General features: G+C 45.1%; 1 long non-coding RNA gene across 1 annotated transcript in view; it reads right to left on the reverse strand.

The window, feature by feature from the left end:
- The window catches only part of LOC112549501, a 43,444-nt gene extending 23,491 nt beyond the window's left edge, over positions 1-19,953 (reverse strand). The window contains exon 1 of the long non-coding RNA XR_003092927.1: positions 19,794-19,953. This is a non-coding gene — a long non-coding RNA (uncharacterized LOC112549501). The remainder of the gene's footprint in view (positions 1-19,793) is intronic.
- Between the last annotated feature and the right edge of the window lie 17 nt (positions 19,954-19,970).

A 19,970-nucleotide genomic window follows, 5' to 3' on the forward strand; every position in this document is an offset into this window, starting at 1 on the left:
GTCACATGTTTGTGTATCCATGCTTTCTCTCTCTCTGGTGCCTGCCAAAATGTGCCCTCTTTTTCTCGGCACGCCCACTTCACACTTCTGCTAACCTACTGCTAGCTCTGAAATCCTCTTCGGGGATCGCCACCTTGTAGTAGTGGAGAGGTTTACATGTTCCAATGATCCTGAGAGCAAGGCCGTCGGGAGCTTCATGCTCCTGGTAGAGTCACCCATGGCAGCAAGGTTGAGGGGGAGGCTTCCAATTAAGAGTGATCCAAAAAGACCTCAGCAGCGGACCAGGTGGAAGAAAAGCCTTTTTCAGTGGCTGTGAAGGCAGACAAAAGCTGCAGCAGATCAAGGGTCTCCAATCATCTTGGATTCCATACCATTGGACTTAGATCCCTATCTGTCAAGGACCATGAGTTTGTTGGCATACGACAACATCCTCATGCTAAAAGAAGTCACACACACGTGTCTTACTTATGGGAATCATACATCACCTCTGCACAACAGTAAAGTCCTACAGTGATCAGAGTGGTGATGGGGACAGGACTGCAAGATCTGGAAGTTCCTAGTCATGGCGGTGGGTGTTTGCTTTGCTGATCACTGCCTCATCTGTTCCTTCATGTCCATCAGGATTACTCCTAAATGAAGAATGCAAAGGAAGCAGATCAGGCGCAAGTTAAACACTGAGTGCTTGAAGGAACCACTCATGCAGGGAGAATTCCAGCAACTCCTGAATGAGACACTACCAACAGAGCACCCAGAAAGAGCACTGAATCAGACTCAAGACAGCTATTCTCTCATCCTGTGAGAATACCATAGGATACAAGACCAGGAAACATCAAGACTGGTTTGATGAAAATGACACTGAAATTCAAGGTCTCATCAACAGAAAACAGAAAGCTTTCTGTGCCTGGCAGAATGACATCAACTCTGCCATCAAGAAAAATGCACACCAACAAACAAACAAACAAACAAAAAATCAGAAGTGCAAAGGAGAACACAAGAACTGAAGAATGAGTGGTGAATTCAGAAATCAAAAGAAATCCAACATTTTGCTGACATCCATGACACTCGTGGCTTCTTCAGTGCCACCAAAGCTGTCTATGGCCCTAGCACTCAAGGCCTTAATCCTCTAAGATCAAAGGATGGAACAATACTCCTCAAAGACAGTGAATCCATCAATGCTCACTGGAAAGAACATTTCCAGGACCTTCTGAATCATAACTCAGCTGTCGATGAAGATAAGATCAACAATTTTCTTCAAAAAGCAATCATAGAAGACCTTGGTTTGCCGCCTACCCTTCAGAAAATGAAGAACAACAAGGCAGCCGGTGTTGACGGAATACCTGCAGAGATTTTCAAAGGAGGAGGAGAACAACTTATGCGTCAGCTTCATGTCCTCATCCTTAAAATCTGGAACAAGAAATCCCAGCCAACCAAAGGGATGCCTTGATTGTTACCATCTTCAAGAACGGGGACAGAGCTGATTGCAGAAACTACTGAGGCATCTCATTGTTGGCCACTACTGGGAAAGTCATTGCCCGTATCCTCACTAACCGCCTTCTCCCACTTGCAGAAAAAAATTCTTCCAGAATTTTAAAGCAACTCCAAACCATCTCGAGGAACTGCAGACATGATCTTTGCAGCATGTCAAATCCAGGAGAAGTGTTGTGAACAAAAATCGACTTCTGTAAAGCCTTTGATTCTGTAAACTGTGAAGCCTTATGGAAAATCCTGTCCAAAACTGGCTGCCCAAGCAAGTTCATTAGTGTCCTGAGACTTCATCATGACAACATCTCAGCAAGGGTTCTTAACAACAGGAATCAAAGAGAACCATTTGAGGTAAAAAACTGGAGTGAAGCAAGGTTGCGTCATCGCTCCAATTTTGTTTTCCACCTTCATCTTCACCGTAATGCACCTCGTCGACAGAGATCTCCCACCTGGAATTGAAATTGTGTATAGGGTGGATGGAAGACTTCAACCTCAGACTCAAGTCCAAAATGAAAACCACAAGAACATCCATAATGAAACTCCAGTATGTAGATGACAATGCTGTCATTGCTTAATCTGAAACGGACTTCCAAACCATTCTTAATGTATTCTCGGAAGTCTACAAGAGGATTGGCCTAACTCTAAACATCAGGAAAACACAAGTCCTTTACTAACCTGCTCCAAATGGAGAAACAAACCCCCTCTCCATTCAAATCAATGGAGAATTGCTGGAGAACGTGAATCACTTTGCCTATCTTGGAAGCCAGCTTTCATCAAAGGTAGACATTGACACAGAAATACAACACCACTTGAAATGTGCGAGATCAGCCTTTGGACATATGAATAAGAGAGTCTTCTTAAATCACGACATCCTTGCTGAAACAAAGCTCTTGGTTTATCAAGCCATTGTCATTCCAACTCTTCTGTATGGCTCGGAAACTTGGAGCACATACAGAAGACATCTCAAGAGCTTGAAAGAGTACCATCAATGGTGCCTTCACAAGATCCTTCAGATTAGCTGGGAGGATAAATGCACAAACATCAGCATCTTGGCTGAAGCAAATTCCAACAGCATTGAGGCCATGGTCATCCAAAACCAACTTCGCTGGACAGGTCATGTTGTTTGCATGCCTGATTCCCACCTTCCAAAGAGAATCTTTTTCTCACAGCTGAAAGAAGGTCAGTGAAGTAGCGGAAGGCAAAGAAAGCACTTCAAAGACACCCTGAAGGCAAACATGAAGAGGTGTAACATCAACATCAACACTTGGGAGACCCTTGCTCAGGACCGACCAAAATGGAGGAAGGATCTTTGGGAGGGACCTCAGCACTTTAGAACAGCTCGGCGACAGGCAGAAGAGGAAAAGAGGAACAGGCGAAAAGAACATCAGAACATCTAATGCAGCAAAGCAGTGCCCATCCCTCCTGGATACACTATTAAGATCCCTGGAAAACAATTTTACTCATTCACAAGCGATCACCCATCATCATCAGCTCTGAAATGGTTCTTGTTTGACCTCCATGTTTGATGCAATACTCTCATGCTAGTGTGCAGCCACAAGCATGGGTCAAGACTTTGTAGCAAAACCTAGTGGGCATGTCCACACATACAGGCATGTGCACTTGCAGCAGCTCAAATAGGAGTGGCACAAATTTGAGCTGGGGATTTTTGCTTCAGTGCACATGCCTGGACTTGTATTTTACTGTGGGGCAAATTGTGCCACTTCAGGCAAAATAACTCTGCCCAGGTCCTCCCAGATTGGCAGGCAGGGGGTGCTAGAGCCTGGTGCCAGCACCTGTGCTGCACCAGCAGTATAATAACCTGCCCTGGCAAGCAGCTCAGAGCTACTTTTCCTCAGGAACTTCTGAGGATCCCCCACCTTTTTGGTTACCCCATCTGTGGCCCCACCAAGTACTGGGACTTCCTGATCAACCTCCTCCTGGCCCTGGCCAAGTGGGCCTTGTACTTGACCAGGAAGGAGGCTCTGGCCAGGAATGTGCCCGGAGACTGTGGAACCGCTTTCCTCTCACTTGTCTGTGCACGTTTCTGGGTAGAGCACCAGTGGGTGTCCACCAGCTCCTTGGATGCCTTTGAGGGCAGGGGGGTGTGATCTGGGGGGCTCTGCTCAGTGTCCCCCTCAGGCGCACTTATTTTCAAAGGTTTTGACCCACACAACACTCCTACCCTGATTTTTTCATTAGTTGTCCCAAGAATTTAGTTGTTCCATTTTTCCATTAGCCCCCGTAAAAAGGGGCTACAAGTTAGCCAGGTGGGCCTTGCCCATGGCAATCGGATGGACAAATAGATAGGAGCGTCTGAGGCCCAGCCAGTTGGTATCTGGGGACACTACCCCTTGTGCCAGCCGGGTTGCTGAAGCAGTTCTGACCTGGAGTGATCCCTGCCCCCTCTACCCATTGCAGCTGCCTGGCAGTGGGGGCTGCTGCCTGGCTATGACCTGCTGCCACCTGCGACAGCATCCGCCCCCCCTTGGATCCACGGCACCATGGCTGCACACCTGCCAGATCTGGATGGGGTGCCCCCGCTCTGCTATCTGGGCAGCTATTGCCCAGAAGATGTGCTCCTTGCAGTGGCCTATTCTGAACTGTCCAAGTGGTCAACAGGTCAGCCACCTCATCTGCCCTCCAACTGGGTCCCTACTGCTGGCCCTGGACAGGCTCCTCAGCTCTGTTTTTGCCATTTGTTTCACCATCAGAAATCCTGGCGTTCTTCATTTAAAAATTGCAAACTCTCTGATAAGAATCTCAAATTATCTCATGAAAATACCCAAACAAAGTGTTCTTTCATTAAAATGAAATGCCACTGTATATAGAGACGGCAATGTTTCATTGATATATTTACAAGTTTAAAGCAATTTGGAAGCCTACCAGTGCCTCTATAATCATAATTAAATAAATTCTAAATATCTATACACTTTGGCATTTACTTCTGGCTTTTTTGTTGTAGAAAAATAAGAGCTGCCCCTTCACTCACCAGAATGTGCAGCGCTGAGCAGCACTGATATGCTAGTGCCCTGCCCCTGCCCTTTCCCCTCACTCTCAACCCACAGCCTGTGCCTTGCCCCAGTCCCCTCACTCCTGACCCACAGGGCCAGGTATGTGGGTGAGGGGTTTGTGGGGGTGGCTTGGGGGTGCTGGGTTTGAGGGTGGACTGTGGGGTAGTCCATGAGGGGGGCTGCTCAGGAGGGCTGGGTCCCCTGCCCCCCCCCCACAGCTCCCGGACTGCCCACTCCACAGGGGACACAGCCCCCCCCCCAAACAGGGCCACAGCCCCCAAACAGAAGCCTGCAGCTCACTGGTAGCAGCAGCAGTCATTGGTGCATTCGGGACCTCCTGGCACAGCCGCCCCTGCGCAGTGCGGGGCAGCGTGGCTCAGCCCTGGCCACCTGGTGCTGCCTCTGCCACATTGCACGGGTGCAGCCCAGCTCGGTGTGGTGCCATATAGGGCCATGCATCTTCAGGCAGCTCCAGGCTGTTACCTGGGGCCCTGCACCGCTCGAAGGGACCACCTGTCATGCCAGGCTGGGTCCTTTATGCATGGAACCAGCTGGCCCAATGAAGCATGAGGCTATGCACACAGGACTCAGCCCAGCATAACAAGCAATCCCCACGAGTGTGCCAGGCAGGGGGGCTGTGCCACAAGGCCCCTGAGCGCCCTGATACCTGCTGCTGATGACCTGTGGGCTGGGGCTGGGGCCATGTGGAGTGGGGGCATGTGGGCCCTGTGGGGGGTAGGCAGGGAACCCACCCGTCCCATGCTGTGCCCCGCCTCAAGGCCCTCCCCCCAGCACCTCCTCACCTCCTACTTACCTGGAATGGAGCCCGGGTCCAGGTCCCTGTAGCCTGCACCGCTGCTGTCCCTGCATGGGCAGGCAGCATGCTTCAGCACTGGGGCAAGGGCCAGCCACAGAGACGCTCTGGCTGGCTACCAGAGTGTCTCTATGGAAGACCGGAGCCTCCAGTTGCCCTTGCCCTGCATCCCCTCCCCCGCATCTCCTCCCTTTTATTTTGATACCTGAATATCCAGGTATTAAATTTTGAGGACTCACCCCTGCCCCCCCAGCCCTGCTTATGACTTCATAACACAGGGGTGGGCAAAATGCGGCCCACGGGCCAGATGCAAGCTGCCAGGCCATTCTATCCAGCCCATGGGGCCCATAAAAAATTGAGAAAATTAATATTTATCTGCCCAGGCTACCTGTCATGCAGCCCTCAATGGCTTGCCAAAACTCAGTAAGCGGCCCTCCACCCGAAATAATTGCCTGCCCCTATCATAACAGAAGCTATTATGAAGTCATAAACCTATCAACATAAACCCACAAAGACTTTCAGGAAAAACAAGATGGGCAAATATGCAGCACGGGGAACGTTTTTTTTGTTCCCAGCGTGCCTCTTGCCGCGTCTCAAACTGCTTTTAGATAATGCAAGAGGCACATGCGGGCTCATCTGGATCCACCCAATGTGTTTAAATCATGAAGCAAGGGATACACAAGGGTTTCAGTAGGAGGGTAGGAAGGCAGTTGGGAAGATGCAGAGTTCAAATTACTCTCACTTTGTAGCATTACAGAATGGTTTAAGACAGGGATGTCCAAACTTTTTGAATGTGGGGCTGGATCACAAACTTTATAATCACCCAGTGGGCCAGCGAGCCATATTCAAAGACGTCACAGGAAGTGGTATCATATCAGGAAGTGATGTCACGTGACCTTTGACACCAATGAAGTTGCAGGGGTTGACATGGTGCTGCAGGAGCCGCTGCTACAACTGGGTTGACCTGGTGCTGGAGAAGCTGCGGGGCCAGGCCGGGGTTAACCTGGGGCCTGCCCAGCCTGCCAGTGCCATGCCCGGGTTGACATGGTGCTGCAGGAGCCGCCTGTGCAGAACCGGGTTGGCACTGGCCAGGAAAAGCAGCATGCAGCTGAAGCCGGCTTCCCATGTGCTGCTGGGGAAGGGAGGAGGCCGACCAGGTCTGCAGCGGCCAGCAGAAGTGGCGGCGGAGCCGTGTGCTGCTCAGGACTGACTGGTGCAGGCTCGTCCCATCCTGAGTGGCACACGGCTCTGCTGCCGCTTCTGCTGGCCAGTGCAGACCCGGCTCGGCTCCTCCCGTCCCCAGCAGCACGTGAGAAGCGGCCCCCTCGGGGCCATGCACGCAGGCGGTTGGGCCCGGAGAGCAACAGTGCCCAGGGGGAGACGGGCCAGGGGAGCAGGCGCTGCCTTGCTGTGGGGCAGGGCAGGGCGGAGCAGGGCAGGGCAGCTGGGCTGGCTTGCAGCGGGGGTTTGGGGAGGCAGGCGCAGGCCAGCACTGCCTGTGGCTGCTGCTTGGCCTCCCGTGCACGGCCGCACCCTCGGGCCCGTAAGTAGCTCCCCTCCCCTCACTGCCGGTTGGGGCCCGCGGGCCGGCTCCGTGCGCCGCAGCGCTCCCTGCCCACCTCGCCGCGCTCCCTCTGCGCTCTCTGCCTGCCCCACCATCACTGCTCTGCGCCCCGCAGCGCTCCTCGCCCACCTCTCTGTGTTCCCTCTGCGCTCCCTGCCCACCCTGCCACCGCCGCTCCATGCCCCGCAGCACTCCCTGCCCACCTCTCTGTTCCCTCCGCACTCCCTGCCTGCCTCGCCTTCGCCACCGGCTCCACACCGCTGCGGCTCTGCTTCACAATACCGTGGGCCAGATAAAATGGCTTGGTGGGCCGCATGATGGCCTGCGGGCCGTATGTTGGACAAGTCTGGTTTAAGATAACAGTACAAATACCGAAACTTTGAGCTACATTCAAGAATGTCTGAGTGCTTAGTTAATTTGAGCCTCCACCCAGCCATAACATAGATAGCAATGAAGAGAAGGATATGGGAGTTATAGTGAATCACAAACTGGATACCAATCAATATGCTGACAAAAAAAAGAGGCAAAACTAATTCTGTGATGTATTAACAGGGGTCCTTGTAGGCCAGACACAGCAGGGAATTATCCAGCACTCCTGAATCTGGTGAGGCCTCAGCTGGAGTACTATCTTCAGTATTTGGGTGCATAGTTAAGACAGGTAAACTGAAGAGAGTCACAAGGAATAAAATACAAATAAGGTATTTAGAAATCATGACTGATGAGGAAAGGTTAAAGATTCTGCTTAGTCTAGAAGAGAGAAGACTGGGAGGAAAGAAGGGGAACATGATAACAGGCATTCAGTATTCAAAGGCTGTTACATAAAGGATGCCAATTAATTGTTCTTCAGGTCCTGTCAGGATAGGAAAAGTAGTAATTGGCTTAAATTATAAGAGATAATGTAGGTTAGCTATTAAGTTGTCTAACCATAGGGATCTTTAAGCATTAAAACACGCTACCTAGGGAGATTTTGATCTTTCTGTGAGAGAATTTTCAGAATAGTTCAGATAAATTTCTGTCAGGGATGGATTTACTGAGGAGATGAAATAGATGATATCTTGCAGTCTCTTTCTTTTTTCATTCCTATGATCCTAAAGTGGCTTATAACAAGGTGCCTGGAAAGATTGCAGGGACACTGACATGGGTGGAGGTCTGCAGGTCTCCTTCAGTGCTATTCCATATGTATCAATCAGTAATATCCACGGCTTTCTCCAAACAAAGCAAATGTTGCAGGGCTCTTAAAAAGAACAAATGAATATCAGTAGCAGCAGCTACCTTGAAGCGAAAAACAATGATTCCTTAAGCATTTTCTTTCTATTTGCCTCTTAAGCATTTGAGGCTTTGTCTGCATAGCAAACTGAATTAGTTTTACTTATTCAATGTAAAAGTTAAAATTAGTTTACTTTGCTCATATACAAGACTTGAGTTTTACACTTATTTAAAATCACACTGAAAACCATCTATTATCCTGTCCTTTATTCACTTTTCACTTCATTGGTACCTATGAAGTCATAAACCTATCAACATAAACGCAGAGACTTTCAGGAAAAACAAGATGAGCACAACCTGATTTTCTATTGTTTTAAAAAGAGGCCTTGAACTTTTGGCCACTTTCCAAAGCTTTGCTTTTTTTCTTCCCAGTCTTGGGTTGTTAAAAAAAAAAAAGAAAGGAGGAGGAGGACATAACCTTATTTTTCCCTCCCTGTGTAAGTCACTGAGGGGGCACCTACCGCAGACACATTTCTGCTTCACCTTTACTATAAGACAAGAATTTATTTCAGCCCCTTAAATGATGGCGAGAGGGTTACCACAAACTTGGAATCCTGATCATTTAAGAAAAAAATGCATTATGAGTAAATTCAAGGATGCAAGTTCTCTCAAGCACCTTGTCAATTTGGTTTCACAATCAGAGGTTTCTTCCTTTTGTTTTGTTTCTGTTTCTAAGATATTTTCCTCTTCCCTTTGCAATATCATAAGCCTGCATACAAAGTGGACAATCAACTATAAAAGTTATGTCAAACTAAAGTGAAAAATAAGAAGTGTTTCTCCAATTTGTACTATAGCAGTTTGAAGTATCACTTATATCGTGTCTCTTTGAGACTAATGCCATTGTATGGGATAGAAGAAAAAGGATTCAGACATTAAAGACAAAGAAAGATTTCAATAAATAAAAGCTTTCTGAACAACAGAAATATATTTCAGCCTCCTCCCATTTACTTTGCATCGCACAACATAGCCCAAACAAGAATTTTTGCAGCTCTGAATTTAACTGTTTCCTCTAAAGAAAAAGATTATGTTCCCAGAACTTCAAGGTTACAGATAAGCCTAGAAAGTTCCAAGTTGCTGGTTTTATTTCTAATAAATGAAATATATCGGAGTATGGAGAGATTTGAGATTCCTTTATAAGTGAATGAAACACAACCGTGTGTTGCTTTTTATTATCTAGTCTCGGACTAGATATACTAATTTGCCATTTAATCTTCTGTGGGAGATAAATAATGGAATTAATTGATTGAATTGTCCAGCTGCAATAACAATTTTATTTTTCTATAGCAGGAACAGACTTGGCTACTTTCCTTCATTTACTGATGTGTTCACAGGCTATCTCACTACAATTATAGATTATTCTTCACCTCTTTTTTTAGACAAAAAAAATATTAATATAAAGTGTCTCCCCAAAAGGTCTAGCAATCAAAATCCCTTTAATTGAGCATTTGCAACAAACTCTCATTCTTGCTTAAGCCATGGAAATAGAGCTTAACCCTACCACATAAGCTGAAGTTTTGGTTTTCCTATTTAAAATATGCCAATTTATGCTAATCATTTAAGTAAATTGGTGCCTGCCATACTAGTTGTGGAGGTGATGGCAAATGGAATTTGTCACTTTTGGCTAGGCTTGTCCATAAAAGATGACAGTCTGTCTTTCCTTTAGCTAAGTTTGTAATAGATCAGAGGTAGTGAATTTAGATTTAGGACAACATATTCAATGGGAAGAGGAAGCCCTTTGAAAAAGGGGACAAGATTAAAAAAATGAAAACAAATGCCAAACTATTAATTCAGTGCTCTATTTTTACAGCAGTGCCTGTTCTGGATACCATATCATCAGCCTGAAACAAATCTGTATTCTGTCCTTTACAACATAGCAGCTTAATGTAGTTCTGAAAAAGGGAAAAAAGCCACCCTCAACACACGTACACAAACTGACAAAAGGCTCAGGAACAGAATAGTAGCAGTGTGACTTCAATCCTGAGAGAGAGAGAGAGAGAGAGAGACTCCCCAAAGATACAAAAGCACTTTAGTAACAGCAAAAAGGCTCTTTGAAACACAGGTGCTGATCCTGCAAGACACTGAGTATCCCGCACATCCCACTGACTTTAACGCAAGCTGAGGGCATTCCAAATTTTTCAGAACTCTGTCCACATAAGCTGTTATAATGGACTGCACTGATGACCCATCTATATTATTATCCTGCTTCCAATGGTAGCTATTATCTGATGTTTCAAGACAAGATAAAAAGCTCTATATAGTTTTCCCCATAGTATAATATGGATGCAAAAATCTCTCCCTGATCTCTACTGGCAATCATATGACACCTTTAAGCATGAGGTTTGGTTTCTTTGTCACAGTTTGAGCTGTGATATTAATCCTAAATGCTGGCTCAGACTTCAATTACAATTGCTGGGTCAAGTGAATGTAAGGATAAATGCCTTCAATTTTGCTATTATACATATTCACGTTTTATGAAATCAATACTACTGGCATTCGAAAAGCACTCTTACCATGTAGCATGCTGAAACGGACATCTGGTACTGGAACAAGATTAGTAATGAGTTTCAACAGAAATAGCTGGGGGGAAGTGTTCTTGAATTAAAATTATACTTAAGAAGCAAAGACAGCAGAACTTGATTGTTTTTGAAAGTTTAATCTACCGCATTTCACAGTAAGCGACCACAGGGTTCTGAAAGGGCTTTACATACTTGTAGGGATCCTGCATAACTTAGTGAACTCTTGGTAGCTTTTAATTAGTCCACTGTGGTTTGCTCACCAGGACTTATGCAGGTACTAAATGACGGAGCAGTAACAACTGTGCAGTCCGCTGCTCACGTAGACGCAGCCTGTATGTATCAAGCAACCAAAAGAAAAGCATGGAACAACAGAGCAAAGGCAAGAACATACGCAGATGGGCACCGTGAGCTCTGGAAATCATATTAAGACAGTTAGCAGTCATCCATAATTCTCATTTTAAGGCCGAGTACCTTCTAATATTAGCAAAGAACAGAACATACAAGTTGGAACAACTGAATGTGTTTGCAGATGGAAATCTGGATCCAACAGATAATAGTTGCCCTACTTATTCCCAGGACTCATGGGTCAGCACCAGATTCTCAGGCATTTTAATAAAGAGCAATTTACTTAATCCCCAAAGATTTATAAAATAAGATTTACAAGATTTCACATTTCCATTTTAAATGAGTTCTGTCAAGCTAAATACTGAACAAAAACCTGAACTGTTTACTCAAACAAGACTTGTCATGAAATCAACAGGAGCTTTGTCTGAGAAAGGATTGAGTGAAAACCAAGGGTTTCAGGTTACTATATCTGAGATACCCCAGTTTTCCTTATATCACAAGGCACACCAGGCTATTAAAGCTTAAGAATTACAATTGCTTTACTTTGAACTACAAATGCAGTTTTTTCACTTTTGCATCTGAAGTAGATAAATTAGTCAAGTTTATTTTTTCTCATATAAGTGGAAGCTAACTGCAAACTGAATGTTATCATGCAGCAATACAAAGCTACACTTTGCAAATCAAACACGATCTGGGAATGTTCATGGAAAGATCTATTAGGATTATGTTGTATATTTTGGAAGAAGGCTTTTTGGGGAATTAGGATGGGTACAATGAGGTAAAATTGTATAATATCGTTCTACACATGGGAATGTTGAAATGTTTGGAAATTAAAGGTCTTCACTTCCTGTTATTAAAGTTCCTGTTATAGTGCAGTCCCATGCTACACAAGTGTTACAAGTAAAAACAAATTCCTTTAGGAAGATTTTTTTTTTTTATATTCCACGAATGCTACAGAGCACTTCAACTGGAAGTCCTGTCATGGAAGCTGAAGTTCTTTCACTAAGCTCAGAGTTGACAATACTGCTGCAAGCTTAATTCAAAGTAACACTACTAAGATGTCAACGAGTGTAAATTGTGCATTTCAGACTGAACACTGAAATAGCAATAAACTGATGACCTTGGCTTCAGCTCCTAATAGTTAGATGCCTGTAAATAGGATGACAATGTAACTACTGCCAAGAAGTGTTAGACACTGTTAGTTTCTATATTCCTGGGTCAAATTGCAGAAGGGGTAGATACCCCAATGGCTAAAGAGTTCTAATCAGAAAAAAGACTGACAAGGAAACTTTTGCAGCACTGTTCTGAAAACTCCTTAAGTAATACAATACTAAACAATTCCAAGAGTATTTGAATTGTTATTCTAGAAGTCTGAGATCTATAAAGCCAACACAAGATTTACACAGTTTCATTAATTAAGAGACAATAGAGGCCTTAAAAGTCCTCTAAGAGAAAAGTTTTCTAAACGCTGCCAAACCAGGTTAAAAATGCTGACATGCAGCCAACCCAGGTCCACTCACAGTCTAAGCAAGCAGAAGTCCTAATTTAATTACCATTATCCTCAAACAACTTAATTGTTTTTGCAGCAGAAATCCCTCTTAACTTGTTTTTTCTGCATACCACCATTCTTATTAGCCTTCAACTCAGACAAGGGCAAGTAAATATTATCTATAAACATTCTGCTGTCCCATAAGTCCTGGTGGAACAGTGGCCGTAACTCCCATGCTGTTTTCCAGGAATGTTATGACCCTGGTTCACCCATCTACACTGGTAATCAGAGAACTTCAGTGGATGTTTCAGCACAGCTATACCAGTTCATACCAATTAAGGATTTGGTACAATATTGCTAATAAATGTTAGGTAATTTTAGGTGTCTGAATAATAAAGACAACTTGTTCCCTTAAAAACAATTAAAATCACAACTAATCAATTTGTTCAAATTAAGTCTCAAAGCCTAATGAAAGAAACCCAAACCAATGTACCTCAAACTTGTAATAAAGAATTGCTCAACAGGGTGCTACATAAGTACTTTACTCCATTAGGTACAGACAGTCAAAAAGCCCAAGGCTGAATCGATTCAGTCTTTGCAGGTTAGTCTAAACTGTACAGATTAAATCAAACCAAAAATGAACATTTACCTTTGATTCAGGAAATGCACCCACAGGCTTGTAGTGTCTCAGGCCAGAAGCTTAGGGGGCACTAGAACTGGGCGCTTGGCTGTGTGTTCACTTCCTCTTCCTACTACCCCCAAGATCTCTGGGATTTGCAGTCCAGAATTATAACAGCAGGACTGTACAGGATTGCTCATCATTTCCTCTTCCTTCTTCCAGGTGCTTCTGGGATTTGTAGTACACAGTTGCAGCCAGCAAGAAGTTTAAGCAGGGGAAAGGGTGTTTAACCCCTTCCCTGGTCCTAGACCCCAGCTACGGTTTGCCAGGGAGAGGGCCCCCCTTCATAGACTGGGTCAGGGGTCAGCAACCCCCGGCACATGTCCCAAGCACTGCACGTGAGGCCATTTTGCTCGGCACACCACCGCCAGCCTGGGTTCTAGGCAGCTGCTGCCAGCCACGAAGTGCAGGCTGCTCCCAGCAGGCACCTGGGCAGCTGTAAGCCCTGCTACAAGCAGACCAGGCTCTGTGGTTGACAGCAGCTACCCAGAGACTGGGTCAGTTGCAGCCAGGAGGCTGCAAACATCTGCTCCGGGATCCGGATTACCCCACCGTTCGCTCCGAGACACACGTGCACCCGCCAGTATGGAGCTGATGCCAGAGCCCCAAGCAGCTGTTTGCAGCCTTCCAGCTACAGCTGGCCCAGGCTCTGGTAGCTGCTGCCAACCACAAAGGCTAGTCTGCAGCAGGGCTTGCAGCTGAGCCCACCTGAACAAGCCCAGCCCCCCACCAGGATGAGGCTGGTGCTGCCCCTTGCCAGGAGCACTGCACTTTGTGTGTGCTTAGCTGTGCATGGTGGGTGGGTGGGTGGTTGGGCTGATGGGCAGGTTCCCGGCTAGCTGTGCTGCAGCCTCCGGGCTGGCTCCCCAGGGAAGCACAGGGGCTCTGGCAGAACTAGGGCATTGTTGGGTTGGACTTTGTCCAGTGGCCCAGGAGCCTGGCTTCATGCATCTGCGCATCTGGTTCTGTGTTTGTCTGCCTCTGTCTGGTTCTGTGTGTCTATGTATGCACAAATGTGTCTGGTTCTAGATGTGTGTGTGCATGTGTTTGTTCTGGGTGTACTCTGGTTCTCTTGTGTTTGTGCATATGATTGTGTGTGTGTGTGTGTGTGTGTGTGTGTGTCTGGTTCTCTCTCCCTCCTTTTACTTCCTCTTCCTCTCTCTCTCTCCTCTTTCTTTTACTTGTCTCTTTTTTCTCTCTCCCTCATTGCAACATGCTCAACAAAAAAGGAATACGCAACAACAAAGGCAACATTTATGATTGTTAAATATACTAATATGCAGTCCATCCTGCCATGTACAACCCCCCATTTTGTTTTTCTGGTGTGCCAGCACTCCGGCACCTTCCAAGGTAGACATTGTGGGTTTTTTGGCACTCCAGCCAAAAAAGGTTGCCTACCCCTGGACTAGGCTGTATCCCAAACTGGGCTTTCTCCTCCCCCTGCTTGTCAGCCAGCCCCCACTGCTCCAGCTATGTGTCACAACCCAGTGATTTTGGTGCCTCAGCACCATGGAATTTTCTTGTCTCATGAGAGTCTCTTGCACAGCAAAGGTTTTTGCTGCACAGAAGAACCTCGGTGCAAGAGACTTCCCGCCAATTTGCAGGATGCATTTCTTCCTTGCAGCACAGAAATGCACGGTGCAAAGAGTTCCCGCTATTCGAATGCAAATTTGTGTCCCGCTATTGGCCAGCTCTAAATTATTCACACGTAGTGCCTGGTAATTGGCCTGCTGGCCGTTTAAAAATTCGCGCGACTTCCGCCCAAGTCAAAGAACTTTGAGCATGCTGCAGAGTGCCTCTAAAGAGATCTGACTTGCGGCTAGCTGATCGATAGACTGATCACCTATCGATCTTTCTTCCTGTCACTGAGCGCAACCCCGACGTACCCCTTTCCCCGCCAGCTGGAGCAACTCGTGTGGTTGTTCCGATGACCCGACCCTTGTTCAGACGACCAGACCAGCTGCGTCGCAACTCCACGCGGCGTAAGTAAATGTTTTTGCAACCATTAAACCTTGTCTGCCTCTCCATTCATCAGCCCACCCTGACAAACGAGCAATTTCTAACTCTCCGAGTCGGCTCTAGCCGTCTGAGACACTATGGAGCAAGGGGGTGGAGCTAGCCCTGCTCTCTGGAGCAGACTTGACTGCAAAGCATGCTGGGGGACTGTGATTTAACTTGAACCAGGAAGGGGTCTGGGACAGAAGTTTCATAAACTGGTTTGACCCAAATCAGTTAAGTCTAATACTACATTCAGCCATGTTTATCTTAAATCAGTCTCAGCCATTTTGAAACTGGTTTATGTGCACTGAGCTTCTCTTCTGTTACAGGTTCAAACCAGTTTCTGATCACTTAAACTGGTTTATGTGTAACTTCTGTTCCTAGCCTTTAAGTCCATCTGCAGACCTAGAGGTTTTGAACTGTTTAGACAGGAACAATCCTGCTTTGAGCAGGGGGTTGGACTAGATGTCCTCCTGAAGTCCTTTCCAGCTCTATTTTCTATGACGTGTTTACTTTCCAATCAAGGTTTTGTTGCTACCACTTGAAGTGATGTTCTCCTTCTCAGCTCTCCAGCTCAGACAGGACTAAGTGAATAGAAAGTGGAATCGTGCAATAGTTTTGTATGGCAGTAAAATGATAATCTTTGATTAGTGTGAACAACAATGGGTATAGGGATTAGGGTAAGGCAGTAAAAGTAAAATGTTACTCACAAGTTAGCAGCGGCAGATATGGGGAAATGAGAAAGGAAGATTGGGTGAGAAAGTTTACCACAAACTTCTATTAAATTTTTGCAGACTAGTGACTCAGGTTAAGATTTTCAGAAACTGGGGCCTAATGTTAACCTCTGAAACAGCCAAATAAGTAGTCTCATTTTATAAAAATCACTGCATCAATGGAAACTGCTCACTACCCAGCACCTTTAAATAACCAAGCAACTTAGATATTTAAATTGGGATTTAGAAGCCTAATTTAAATCATTTTTTAAATTCTTGGTTGTGGGTTTTCTATTTAATCAGCTCTCTAAATATGCACTCATTTTATCCTTGCTGTATGGGGTTAGCAGTCACTCATTTTCTAAATAGGTTGATACATGCACTTTTTAAGATTCTGTTGCAATATGCTGTCATACCTAACATTCCTATCTCCTACACACCTCAAAAAATATTTCTCTTCTGCTGACAGAAAAGCTGTTTAACTTTGCATGGGCTACTGCTTCACTGATACAGAGCTCTGCAGAACAAAAGGTAACTGGTAGGATGGTGATTTTGATATTTATAAACCACACAAAAGAATAAGTATTAACAGGCCCTTCAGTCTATCTAGAAAGAATGATTTTCTGTTTCAGCCAGGGTGCAAAGTATCAGTATTTAGATTCAGAATCTCAGCTGCTTCCCCGTGGTATGCATCAATATGTTAGAAGAAGGCATTCATCATTTTTTCTATCTCAGTTTATTCTGAGCCACCTATGTACATAGAATTCCAAAGGAAGGGTGAACAGGTAGAGAATAAAGTACTCATTTATTTTCCTATTTAAACAAAGCCACCCATACCTGAAACCACAGAAAAGGACAACAAACCCATAAGCTTGTAAGATCATTTGCTGGAAGAGTTTCTGTTGCTTTTCTGAAAGCTATACAAGTGTATATGGATAAAAATACACAGGTCACATTGTGTTGGTTGAGATGGAGTTGCAATGAAGATTTTACCAAGGGAGATTCCAATTCAAATGTTGGAAACATTTGCTATTGGGTAGCATATGATCCACTGCATAGGTAATAAATTTTATCTTCCAAAGAACATTTATGGCCTCCAGAGATAAATCTCTGGAAAAGGTGCTACAGTAGTATCCAGAGGGAATTAACTTAATCTGAAGTAGTATCAGGCCCTGAAAAACTATCACTACAGTTTTATGGAAGAATTTCAGCAAGAGCTAATACAAATTCTCAACAGTTCATCATTGCTAGCAGTTCCTCCACAATACTTGCATGGAACAAGTAAGTCCCATCCTACTTGCTTGGCTCCAGCATTGACCTTTGTAAAGTGATATGTAGGTTCCCTATCTCTACCTGAAAGAATGTTCTTCACCAGGAAGAGATATATTCTTAACTCAAATAAGCTAACACAAGGGAAAACTAGAGAAGAAAAGGCAGGTTGTAGCTCTCATATGTGGTAGCAGTTTGAGTTGGACTTTGACAGAATCTGTAGTTCACTTCGGCATGCTACCACATGTGAAAATGTCGCTGGCATTTTTCCTAAGAATTCTTTTCCGAGGCTAGGAAATGTAAAATTATCATCTGTACTTTCAGCATGTGCAGAACACACTGTTTTTTTCCTGTCCTTTTAGCTCTAAATTGATTTCTTTTCCATGAATGCAATTCCCCAATGTCTCATGCAAGTCCATCTCTCCAGGGACTGAATGTTGTCTCCAGTAGATACAATTTTTGACACGTGCTTGCCAGGCACTCCGGCATGAGTTAAATCTAACATCCTCTCTTCTGCCCAAATACAATCACCTCTTAGTAACAAGTTACTAAAGGGACAGCTAAAAATACACCTGTCTACCTGAGAGATACCATTTTGATATTACAGACAATAGTGTGCTAATGGAATAAGTCATAAGTGAATGAAATCTATTACCACCAAAGAACTGTTTGGCTTATATGACTTTTTGTGTCATTATTTCAGTTGCCATTGGACATATTTGGGACATGTTGCTGGGATACTACAGAAGCCAGCTCTACATTGTTTATGCTATACTTTTCTGTGTATAGAACAAAAATCTTCATTCCTCAGGGTTGCAGAGGCCTCTGTGAAGTCAGGGCTTTTAGAAAACACTTTTCCACACTGGCTTGAAGAGGCAACATGTCTGATCTTGTTGCATCAATGTGAAACAAAAGAAGGATATGCAAAAAACCCCACAGTTGTAACTGGCACTCATTAAAAGAGACGAATGTTAAGTGCTAGCCGTATTAGCCTGAAGTCAGGCAGAAGGAAGGGTGGAGGTGCACCTTACAGACTAACTGAATCAGAAGTTAGGTAGAAGGCAGGATATAGGGTCCAGCAAAGTAGGTTGTTGGCAGTTTGGTGTTGAAATGGCCAAGAAGACTCCAACACACAAAGCTTAAACACATACACAGCCATCTTAAAAAAGAAATTAAAAAAAAAAAAGACTTGCTTCATCTACTCTTGCTCCTAACACAACATAAGCAGTATTGTGGTGGGAGAAAACTCCCTGGGGTTCATTGTCTAGCTGCATAGGAACCGGACAACACGGGTAAAGTTTTACTGCAGTATATTTGCTCGAGCAATGACCATTAAGCCAGCAAAGAGGCAAAATGGCCCCCCCTAAAGGGTGGGGCGATCTTTTATACTTTTTACAACAAGGCAAGACTACAGGGTTAACAAAAGCAATACTTGGGCGGTGCTTCACAAATCTTCATAACAGCATATTTCTATTAAGTTGAACTAGCACTTTTTAAAAGCTATAAGTTAAGTAACAGTAACATTATGATATGTTAGCAAGAACTTGCAGTGGTAGATACTTCTTAAGGACACGATCACTGTATTTAGAAAAATGGCTTTTTTGTTTTATCTTGTTCCTTGCTGTAGCTGATTTTACAGCACACAGACACAGATCCACTTGCTGCATTTTACTCAGAAAATGCTTAACACAGTTTAAATGATTACTTGACACAAGCAAAGGCTTAGCTATCATTCTGCCTTGTGGTCAGCGGCATTGCTAGGCCACAGGTCATGCCTTGTATTCAGCTGCAAAGCTAATACTTCTTAATAATCCAAATTATTGTTAACCTAACAGTATGCTATCAGAAAACTATTCTATTTCAGGGTAATAACAAACATGCTTACCACAGTATCTAGGCATATCAGAGTGGTCATGGCTGCTTCCCATGTCAGATACCTGTCTGACAATGAAGGCAGCAACAAACATTTAAAACAAGCAGGTACGGCTGCAAGGGAGTGGGAAGAAAGAGGCAACAAGAAACAGACAATGTGGGACCCATTCTTGCTATCTGCAGTCACTGGTGAATTTCCTGTTTGCTGGTACTTACAATGCGGCTGTGGCTTGTGGCAGAGCTGTGTCCTAACTGGCCTAGGCACTATTGTCTTAATGAGTCTCAGATCCCTACTCCAGGACACCAAACACACTATGACTCACATGTTTGGGACTGTAAAGTCCAGTGCCTGGACTGGCACCAAATTATTCAGTTGCTTTTAGTCAGGCAGAGGAGGACTACCTGTCTTGTGACGTCTACTGTAAAAGCAAGTGTTGGTAAGGGCCTTGCCTTGAACTCAGGCAAGTGAAGAGGAGCTCAGGGGAGGCAAAGGCAGCAAACCCGCAATGCCTATCACAGGTTTACTGGGGCAAGGCACACAAAGAACCTCAAGGCCTTTGGACAGCCGGGCCCAGGGGACAACACAGTGAGCTGCTGACCAGATTGAGCCCCGGGCTCTGGTGCTGCAGGGCCCCATGTCACCCCTAGAGATCAGTGCTATATATATATATATGTGTATATATATATAGTGGTGTTTCATTTAAATAACAGAAAAATGTGGTTTTGGGGTTACTTTTTTAACCCTAAATTGAGGATGTTTTTAAATCAGACAAACCGTGATCCCTGGAGATCACCCAGCTCCAAAGCTCGAGCTCCCTCCCTGCAGGGTGGGGCAGGCGCCTCGCCCGGCCTCATCCCGGCCCGCGCGAGGCAGACGCAGGGCCGATCCTTCATCCCTGGAGCAGTACGAGGAGGCGCCGCCGCAGCCCCGGCTCCTCCCGCCCGGCTGCGG

The sequence above is a fragment of the Alligator sinensis genome, unplaced genomic scaffold (assembly GCF_000455745.1).
Source record: "Alligator sinensis unplaced genomic scaffold, ASM45574v1 scaffold97_1, whole genome shotgun sequence".
NCBI classification, from domain to species: domain Eukaryota; kingdom Metazoa; phylum Chordata; order Crocodylia; family Alligatoridae; genus Alligator; species Alligator sinensis.